This window comes from Trachurus japonicus, chromosome 4, assembly GCF_045865225.1.
Source record: "Trachurus japonicus isolate A0001 chromosome 4, Traja_1.0".
Classification (NCBI taxonomy): Eukaryota; Metazoa; Chordata; class Actinopteri; order Carangiformes; family Carangidae; genus Trachurus; species Trachurus japonicus.
The window spans coordinates 1,663,082-1,674,309 of NC_140910.1; positions in this window are offsets into that span (position 1 = coordinate 1,663,082).

Consider the following 11,228-nt stretch of genomic DNA (forward strand, 5'->3'; position numbering starts at 1 on the left):
CAATTTACTCACATTAGCTTTTCTCTCTCTCACATACACACGCACGTGGAAACATTAACCTATAGCTGAGGGAAAATGAGGAGGACATCATATAAGACCCTTTGTCTTTTTCTCCCTCCTGAGCCTGCGCACATGACACTTTTTGAACACTGGCACTCACAGTCAGGGGTTGGCCTGGTTTCCCACTGGCTATACAGTGACTGCTCTCTGGTGCTGTATACTGTAAGATCCAATTCTGCAGTTATTTTGAACACTAATAAGTTGGAAGACTTGTGAGAGACCTCCTCCAATGAGAAAGAAATGTTTAATCTTAACAACACATAATGTTTTTGTAACACAAAACGTATTAAACAATCAATCAACACCATGACTGAGTGTTTCCACCCTGAACTGCAGTGAACCACTGACGGTCTTATAAACACAGGTTCAGGATTACACAGGGGCGTCACTAGGTTTTAAGGACAGGGGGGGCTTAGCCCCCAGGAAATGCACATGATGTGAGCAAACCATAGACTGTAAAAAGAATGGACGTAGCGTCCGTGACGTCACCCATTGGTTTTGGGGAGTCGTTTTTGTGACTCAAATATGGCGGCCTGGACAGCGCCATGTTGGATTGGCCGGCCGAGAACCCGCCCACTGGCCTCGAAGCAGCCTGTCTCCGGACCGCTCCGGACCTGTCACTCAACGTTTCCGCGCCCTAATTGGTCAGAGTTTTAACCTAATAACAGTAAAACGGTAGAGTTTAAAAAAAATTCACCCCCCTCAGAGTGTGTGCGGGGGTAGAAACTATCGATTGAGAAAAAAAAACGTTCTGACACCAGGCTTTTAACATGTTTACTGAGGATGTAAAATCGGCGATTTTAACATGGGGGTCTATGGGGAATGCTCCCTTCTGACACCAGCCCCCAGAGGAAGCCGGGGGGATTGCAGTTTTTTGAACGCGGAAGTGAGCTTCACTTCTCAGACCCACAACTGCCCCCTTGGAGCAAACGTAGTGCAAAAAAATTCACAAACAGCAAACAAAGACTGAGAAATTGCTTTTCAACTTTTTTGGACAGATTTCACAAAGATACGTTACTATAAAAAAAGGCAACCATTTGATTTGTAGTTTTATTTCAGTCTGTTTTTTAAAAGAAATAAAGCCAAGACCTGTGAAATTACTACAGACATGTGAGAATAATGTTGCTTCTGTTTTGTCTGTAGCGGCTGCTGTTTGAGTTCAGTTTTATGTTAGTTTGTGTGTGTATGCATGGACCTTCACTGAGCTCTCTGTCTTTTGTCCACTATTCAGCTTTTTAATCATTGAATGTATTATTTGTATGTTGATAATCCAAAATTTTTTATTTTTCTTTTAGGGTGACTTTTAACATCAGTCCAGGGACAACAGATGCAAAATAGCCTTTTGGCTAATGGCATGTTTACATTTGTTTAAATGTTTTTATTAATGTGCAATGTCCCTGATCCTTAAACCTTTAAATAAATAAAAATAAAGACAGGTGTTTGAGTAAATTAATCTGGAGCACAGTAGAATGTAAATTTTTCATCTCCTCCTCGAAAAAAAAAAAACCCACGTTATTCACTGTAAAATCTACTTTTGAATCATGGGATAGTAGCCAAATGAATCTAGTAAAGTAATATCTAATGAGTAACTGTGCAAAAGTAGATGCTAAAAAATGTATTATCATAGATATGTCCAGGCAGAATTTGACCTTTCTCAGTTTCCAGACTGGAAAACTAATCCTTCAAATTGCATATGTCATAATGGTTATTCACTCCATTCAAATACAACTGTTTTTGGCTCATTTTGATTTCACCCAAACCTCTTCCCATTCAAATAAGACCATACAACAGAAATGCAGACTCCAACTAGAGCAGATATTTTACTCATGAAAAAATATGCATATAAATTTGGATGCTTGTACATCTCCCATAATGCACCTCAATGCAAACCAGAAACCACACAATCCAGATACTCAGTGTGATTAAAGTGACAGTACCTGTTGAACAAATGGCAGTTTTTAACCCAGGGCCATAAATGTTGCTACCATTTACACAAATGCCGTGCAATATGACATGCTCTTTCTAGGAAGCAGGTAATCTCTGTTTTCCTAGAACGCCTCACGTCAGTTGAAGTCAGCACAACAATCAGTTAGAGAGTGTCCAATCATATTCCTTATTTAAATGTAACTTATAGCCCACATTTTATCGTGACAAATACTTTACATTGAAGTGTTTATATTAGCTATATTTAACATTATTTAACTGAATAATATTTGCTTTTTTAACTGAATTGATTATGTCCTCATCACATCAGGGAACTTCAGTGCTGATTTGTTCTTTTTTTTATTTAATAAATTGGAAAAAATAAATACATTTAAAAATATAAATGTTCTCAGCAGTTTTATTCCCACCTTCTTCAGTCCACATGTCAAAGTGTCCTTGGACATGATAGAGTTAGTGTGAGACTGTGTGTAATGGAGAGGCTGTACATCCAGCAAAAGCACTGAAAGGGTGAATGTGGCGTTTTTACTGGTTTGAGTGGTCGATGAAACTAGAAGAGCTCTTTGTAAGTGCAGTCTGTGTTGCTGTTCACACACACAGCATCACTGCGGGCGGCTGTATCAATATATTTTTTCCTATTTATATATTAGGAAACCATCTGACATGGCTCCCCAGAGGAGGATCTCGAAATAACAATCAAATGAAATGCCCCGACGTGTTTGGGACGCTGTGTAAACGGCACATTGTTTTAACTGATGTGGAGACATTGGAAATAGGATGGAGACATGTTTACTCCTGTTTTCAATCTGTGTGCAACACTTTCTCCAGAATCTCACCCTTTCTGACCTGTAAGCAGAACATTTTTGAAAAACAGTGTCATTAAAAAAAAAGTTGTAGTGAGAGGTATGAACCCTAAACACAAGCCCAGATAGATTCCTTCTGTCATGTAATATCCTCCAGATTCATTTCTCATAACATGAGCGCCGCAGACCTCTCTTAAAGGCTCAAATGGCTTACACCCTGAAACCAAATCTCTAATTTCACTTCCTCAAAGCATTAACTCTTGTAAAAGACCCATCAATTATCACACATTGATTTTTCCATTCACACAATCACACAAATGTCTTTTACGAAAACAGAAAATGATTTTCGTCTGATCAACATGGTAAAACACATAACTACACGAGTGTGTTGACAGAGCCACTGCTGAGTATTGCGTTGCACCTTTTAATTCAGTATTTATTATTGTTGTGAGTATTTCACACAAAAGGATGAAGGAATAATACATCGAATAATTTAATATCATTTAAAAGTTGTTTTTGGGGGTGCAGCCCAAACATTAATGTCTGCTTGAGAGCCTGAGAGTCGCGCTGATGCCGTCCTGACAAACATGCATGAAGACAGTTCATCTTTGCATGTTTTCCCGCTTGCAACCCCAATTTTTTAACTCAAATGTTATATATCATTAATAAATAATGAGCACAGCAAATTTCCAGACAACAAGTGTAGCAGAGCATGTCAATTAATTCACAGCATTTTAATTGTGCACACAGACTAATGTTTGGAAGATGCAGCTGTTTCTGTAAATTAAGAGCTGTGACTTCATTAGCGTGCCCCAGTCCCCTTAGTCCTCTAACAGGTTCCTTGAATTTACTATTGCCTTTATGTTTCTGAATTCATTTTCCTGCTTGATGATCATGTTGATTTATGCTGCTTTAAAATTTCTATAATGTCACTGACAGATTTATCTCACACTTTAAGAAATGTATCTGAATCCATGATTCGAGCTTTGTGGATGAATTTTAAGAAACGGTTAAACTGACTCTCACACATCACGTTGTCCGTGTTAATCTAAATATAGCAGCTGTATAAGGAAAAAGACATCTTATAATTATGGACATAAATACTGCTGAGCTATTTCTGCTCAGTTTGTCCTGAGCCAAGGGATAATCTCTACCCACAAAAACGTGGTTGTAACATAAGAATGCGTTGTTTGTTCTATGCTCAGAAAGAGGAAGCATCCTTTTCCATAAAAAAAAACAAAAAAAACTACCAAGACAAAGTATTAACTGTATCTGTGTCTAAAGCATTTCCTTACTGTGTATTGAGGGAGAAAAGAGGAGAAGGCGTAGGGATATCTGGAGAGGGAAGCAGGCTCATGATAACGGTTTTATGCTAAATCATGCTTACCTCAGTCTGCACCTGATCATTAATGAATAACAGACTTGGGTGCACACCTGCAGCATTCACTGTCACTTGCTTTTGTCCGCCTTGCTTCGTGCTTCAGCGGCAGCGACATCACGGTGCATATGTGCAGAAACGTAACGAGCAACATGTTAAGATTTAACTGTATAGATAGAAGCGTGATGCAGGAAGAGGAGCTTTGTCGAGGATCTGAGGCTTGTTAAAACTTGTGCATGTGATTTTGTCAACAAACCCAGCAACCCCTTAGGAGCCTTCTGCTTCCATACCAGGGAATGTGATACCAAAACAACTGCTCTTTGTTAACGCTTCTGAGCTCATGTCACCTAAAAAGGAAATGGATGGAAAGAATGGATAATAAATAAATTAGCCTGAATGCTACCACTGACATCCAGACTCTAAGTAAAATCATTTAATTAGTCCAAATCTTGCATATTTAATTACTTTCTTGTATTTTGTTTGGGGATATTGTGTGGATATAAAGACATGTGACCTGCAATAAAATACAACATGATGGGTTGCAGAGGGGGAAATGTAAAGAACACAGTCTGTGTGTACAGTATAGTAGCTGGAAGAGATTCAGCTCTTGTGTAAAAAAGAAAAAAGCTTGTCGCTATATTTTTTCTTCTTTCCATTTATCATCAGTCCCATGACTTGGAAGAGTCACATCAAGAAACAGTCAATATAACTCTTACATTCATGGCTGATGTATTACACCCCAGCAGCCACATGTAAATGTGTTTTCCCCACAGCCACAGCTGGAAGAGGTCAACCTCTTTTCACCTATGGTCTCAGATCACTGGGTTTTTACTCAGTGCAGGTGTTGTGATCTGGTGCTTTAACATCCATGCTGCTGCATCTACATGATCGTTCTGGCTCTGAGGTCACATGTCAGGCAAGCTGCAGCGAAACAGTGTTTTCATGCAGTTTTATAACAATAGAAAAGTTACAAAGTCAAAAGAAGAGGAAACAACGACTGTGTTTTGTGAATATTTAAACAGAGAGTACGTGATTGCACTGGGGCATGGCTTCAACTGGCTGTTTAGCTTTGCAAGCAATGGTAAGGACTCATTTTGTTTCCTTGTAAGAGGAAGCAGATGTACAGTTACATACACCGTATCTGCTAATGTCTGGCACTCATAGTCAAAAGTGAGATAAGTTCTCACTGTTTTGGTTATTCATGACACTGAACTGTTTGGTTAACAAAACAGAACCGATTGGTATTGGGAATTGCAGTTTGTTTTTGTTTTTTTTTTACAATCTGGACCTTATTTCTAGCATAAAATACGATCATTTACTCACCCAGATAACTTTGGTGTCATTACAAGTCATTCAGGCGAAGAGCAGCGGAATGCAGCCTCTAAATAACACATTATCTGCCGTGAAACTCGTTCATTCACCAATATTTTGTTATGATACGCTAGTGCTATTCCCCTCTGAGTCCGGGGTTAGCTGTTATCAACATCCGGGGTCTGTAGGTTGACCAATAACCTCTGACCTGGATGATGTCCGAGCACTGCACAGCTCATTCTGATTATAATGATTCCGCTTCGGCATTCGGGTCCATTTTTAGTGTAACTAGCCAGAGCTTTAGTGCGGAGAGGAATCCTGTGGAAGCTGAACTTCATCCAGCTGCTCATTTTGTTCAGACAAGTCAGAAACACGCAGAAACAAACCGTAGCATTAGCGGTAGCAACAAGCCACGCCACACGGCGCTCATAGATGACATCATCCAGGTCAGAGGTTAGTAGGTCAACCCGGATGTTGATGACAGTTAGGCCCTGTCCCAATTCTCCCCCTAACCCTAAATATTTGCCCTAACCCTACATTTTGCGCGTTCACGTGTAGGGGTAGGGTGTCCCATTACTCTAGTAAGCAAGGGGAAGTGCGATTTTGCCCTTAAAATCAGCCCTCAAAATGTAGTGAGGTCCGATGCGGGCTTAAAACGAAGTGGAAAATGAAATTACCCGTTGTCACGCTCGATCGCCGTTTAGACAAATCTGAAATGCTTGAAGAAACATTACTATTTCTCTCTGTGTGTGTTTTGTGTCGCTATGTGTGGTATTTATTGGGGGAATCACGGTGTCGCGTCAGTGGCTGCAGCTGACAGGGACAGCTGATGGCGGTAGCTAAGCTAACGGTGGTAGCAGCAGGACGTCAGCTGTTAAAACCCTCCCGTTGTGGGACACGACATGAAACTACTCCAGTTAGCTCAGTCATGTTGTAACTCAGATATCTGCTGGAGAAAATATTTTTTCACGGACCGTTTATTGAGTCACTGAGTTATTAAAGTTAAACAGGTAGCTAACCGTTAGCCCCGCTAATCTCTGATAACCATGACTAATTACAAAAATTGTTTAGACTGAGATAAACAAACACAGCTAACGCAACAGGCAACACAACAGCGGAACCGCCGGCATTATTCCTGAATGAAAATAGTAGCACGCTCCACCGGTATAATTGTAAACATGTGACGTATGTTATCACGTTCGCTACGTTCACTACACTAGTGGTGTCCCATTTCCATAGGGAAAGATTTTCTGCCACTTTCCCTCAACGAGGGGAATTTACGGTTGAGGGCACTCAAAACCAAGTGGAAGATTTAAGGGGGAGAATTGGGACAGGGCCATAACCCTGGACTCAGAGAGGAATAGCACTAGCGTATCATAACAAAATATCGGTAAATGAACAAGTTTCGCAGCTGATAATGTGTTATTTAGAGGCTGCATTCCGGTGCCTGATAGACTTGCATTATACGGATGGCTCTTGGCGGGAGCTAATTTCATCAGAACGACTATGCTAGAAATAGGTCCAGATTGTAAAAAAAAGTCCTCTTTAGTGTCAAAGTGAAGAGGTGCTCAGAGCTGGAACACTTTTTGTTTTACGTATCAACATGACATTGCAAGGGGGGAGTGGACTTGATTACAGGTCTGGTGAAGCACAGCAGAGGCCTGTACCCTAACACTACACTTCCAGGCTTTATTTCTGCCTTCGAGTCAAACCACAGACACTAGCTGCTCTCGGATGCCCGCAAGGCCTGTGCATTAGTTACTGTTTTAAAGGAGGATGGCCTTCAAGATCGGTATAAACACACAACTCTGACAACTCTGTTTGTTTATTTATTTTCACATATCAAAGTTAAAAAAGATATAACATATAAAATCCAAAACAATATGAAGGGGAATGCCAAAAAACCCTAACCCTACAGTTCTAAGCTAATGAGCATACATTTGTGAGGTACAAAAGTTGTTCATACATAATAAATACAAACATGGTAAACTCTGCTCTTGTCATTATGCCAACAACAAAATAATAATTTTTAAAAAAGCAAACTACCAAATCTCTGAATTCTATTGTGAAAATAATGTTATGATGACAGCAAAAAAGGCAAAGAAAAGACATGGCATATTTACACTCCCAAAGGGGCAAATGCTAAAAGGTGACCTATACTTGTTGTGGTTATTTGTAAAGTTATGTTTTTTTGTTTCATTGTTCCCAACGGTCACCACAGACTTAGTGGAGGACAACCACAGGGCATCCGGGCCGACCAGAAGGTCACTCTGCGGGCACCCGGGGGCAGCTAAAGTGTCCGTGGTTTGACTCGAGGGCAGAAATAAAGCATGGAAGTGTAGTGTTAGGGTACGGGCACATCCTGCTTAACAAAAGGACACAGCAAAAACACAGACACATACACACAGAAAAACAAAGCAATGGAAGTTAAACAAATTTGTTGCACACATTGTTGATGGGGGAAAAAGCAACAACATGTGGACTGTAGATTATTGAACACTATGAAGGAATTTTCTCAGAGATGTGATGGAGTCTTGACAAACCCGAGCCAGAAGCAGAGCCAAGTAAAGTCTTTAGAAACATTTGAGAATCTCCTCCATAGCTCTAAGATGCATGATCGCAAAAGCAAAGAATTTCTGGGTAACAGAGAAGCTGTACGACCAACAGGTCATCAGCTGATTTCACTGTGTATGTAAAACTTCTGACTGAAGATGATCTGGTATCCATGGTTGAGGTCGCAGACGTCATGGTGTTGACATGACAGTTGAATGACAGCAGAGAAATTTTAAAGCAATGTACTTTCTCGACCTTAAAGGGATAGTTCAACATTTTGGCAAATTCCCCTATTGCCATAACCCCTATAATGATAGGGGTAAGTTCATTACCTTTAATTATCTGTGCATGTTATTTTTAGATCTGTGGGGCAGAGATGCAAGCTGCTCAGCGAATACAATGGAGGTGAATGGTACAGGTTCCCTGTCTCTCATCAAACTCATCAAATCCAACAACTCCAAAACGCTCTCGTGGACAAGTTGTGACCTGCACATTCACCAGGCTTTGAGATAATAATGTAATATTACGAGAGATTTCGAGGCAAATGCAGCCAGAACTACAATCCAGACATGGCTGCTGGCAGCGTGATTTCAAAAGCACAAGTAGTTCCAAGTGATGAGATACAGGGGACCTGTACTATTCACCTCCATTGTGTTTGCTGAGCAGCTCGTGTCTCTGCCCCGCTGATCTTAAAACAACATTAAAAGTAATGAACCTGCTCCTGTGACTATAGGGATTATGGCAATAGGCAAATTTGCCAAAATGTTGAATTATCCCTTTAAAACATTGTTTCTGAATTGTGCCCCCGCTGCAGGCTGAACTCCCTCTGCAACTGTACTCTGCAACTTTCCTGTGCGGGTAGGAATGCAAAATCCAACTCCCCCTGTAACTCTGACCAGGGGAGTAATCATTCTGGTGAGGAGTTGTAAAATTCTGCAACACCGGTCCAATATTTAGGCAGTCCGTGTTCAGAAACTACATAGTGTTGCTTTAAAGCTGACTGGCTGAAGGTCACCACGTAAAGTTGTGATTTAAAGGGGAACTATGCAAGTCTGGTCACTTTTCCACTGTTTTGCTAACCCTCCTCCTGGCCACGTGCATTTGTTTTCAACGAAGCTTCAAATAAAGCAATCAATAGAGCGGTACATAATGTTATACTGTATATCATATCCGTGTTACAACGTGTATATTTGTGTAGTCTTATCTGTCACAAACAGGAGATTGCGGGTTACAGGGCACGTTTGTGTCGCGGTGCCGCAGAGATGAGAGCTGGGACACCAGGTTGGCAGCACTGATCTTGCAAAGTTGGTTTTCAAGTTATGTGTCATGTGTTAGACCAAAGCTGTTTAATCAAGACAAAAATGGAGCATAGTTAAGCTAAAAATCCTGCATAGTTCTTCTTTAATTAAGACATGTGAGTCGGGCCTGTAGGTAACAAGAAAGTTATGATTTAGCTTTACAAGTTGTTGTTGACTGAAGCAGTTCATAGCTGTATCTGTTTCGTATCTTAGCAATGAGCTGATGGTGCGCCGGTACACTGCAGGTTCGGTGCCAGGACTGAGGTCAGGAACTCAGTGGATGTGTGACATGTGAGTGACGGCTGCAGAACGTCTTTCAGTGCCTAGTGTATGTAAACATGTCTTAGCATAAACACTACCAGTACCTGCAGAAGAGGCGTGTAAAAAGTGTGTCGCATGATCTAGAGATCTGGCCTCGCACACTTAGACACAGAGAGGACCTTTCGATGTCGTAGCCTATTGACATCAGGTTAGCCAAAGCACATGAAAGTGACACCTTTCGCCATGGTTGTCTGTGTTTAGACGGAAACTGAATATGATAGAATGTCATTTCTTTGCCAAAAACAATTCAGACTTTAATTCAGAGTGAAAAGAAATCACAGTTAAAGTCAGTGCCGGTGCTCTTCTCCTTAGCAGCCACCATGCACACGCTTTGCAGACAGCGTTTACTGCATAATGTTGTTTTGCACAGTTTGCATTTCATACCGCCTCCGAGCTGGACAACCACGCTGATGACTTCTCTCACGGTGGTAACCCTCTGAGGGAAGCAGGTATCTGATATCCACATTTACACGCCTGCCCTGCAGTGTGAATTTTCAGCCTAGCACTTCCTCCAATTTTACACATATCAAATGAACTTGTTGTCATCTCTTCTAAATATAATGCTTTGTTTTTATGAGCCATAAACCTATCAACGAGATACTAACAGACGGCAATGAAATTTTGAGAGCCACAAGAGGGGAAGTAGCAGGTCTGACACAGCTTTACTTTAAAATGCCCTATGCTATATTTTCAACGGCGTGGAGTCCCGGCTGTCAGTGATGTATCACCCCACGGACTGTAAAAATCAAGTTTCCCATCGAGGCAGGCTGTTTGTTGCTTGAGTTCAGACACATTTACGATGTAGATAAGATTTGAAATTGCTGCAGTGGGAGAAAAGACATTTTTATGAGAGCTGGATTTACTCCGCTGAAGCTGTTTTGATATTTTACTCAAGAAAGTTTAGTTGCATATGAATCACAATCAGACAACTCTTCAAAACTCCTCCCTCTGTGGCCTATTGTTTCAAAATTTCTCTGGAACACGTAGGTGAAGAAGAAAAGCCTGTGAGAGTAAGCTCCTGCAGTTTTCCCCACAGGCCCTGTTTGCATATGCCAATATTGACATACTGTATCCAATGAGCGCACTGTGCAGGAACCTAAATACAAGAATCTTTGCGCAGCCCCTATATGAAAATGAACACATGACATGTTGAATCCTGTCAGTTCAACAATCGCTGATCCAAATCACCTCCAGAGAGGGATTGGTCATGTTGAGTAGAAACACAAAATATATAATGTCCTAATTTATATCTGTCATTCACAGTTAATAAATTCTCCCTCACACGCAGCAGTCTTTGATACTTCCTCCATCTGGTTCACCTTATATTCAGAGCTGTACGAGGGCTTTGTGATGTCAGAGTGCCAAGTCAATCTTAAGAAATGTAAAGCATGTGTTGATCATTATGTCTTGAACTGCCCATGTGTCCTAATGTGATTTCTTGTTGATTTCAAAACCACAGATGAACTGTTGCTTGAATTCATGAGGTCTCGCTCTCCTTTACAAACAGTGCATGAGGGAACCAGGGTGTGTGCATAATATAACTATATCAATCTTCCCCTCCAC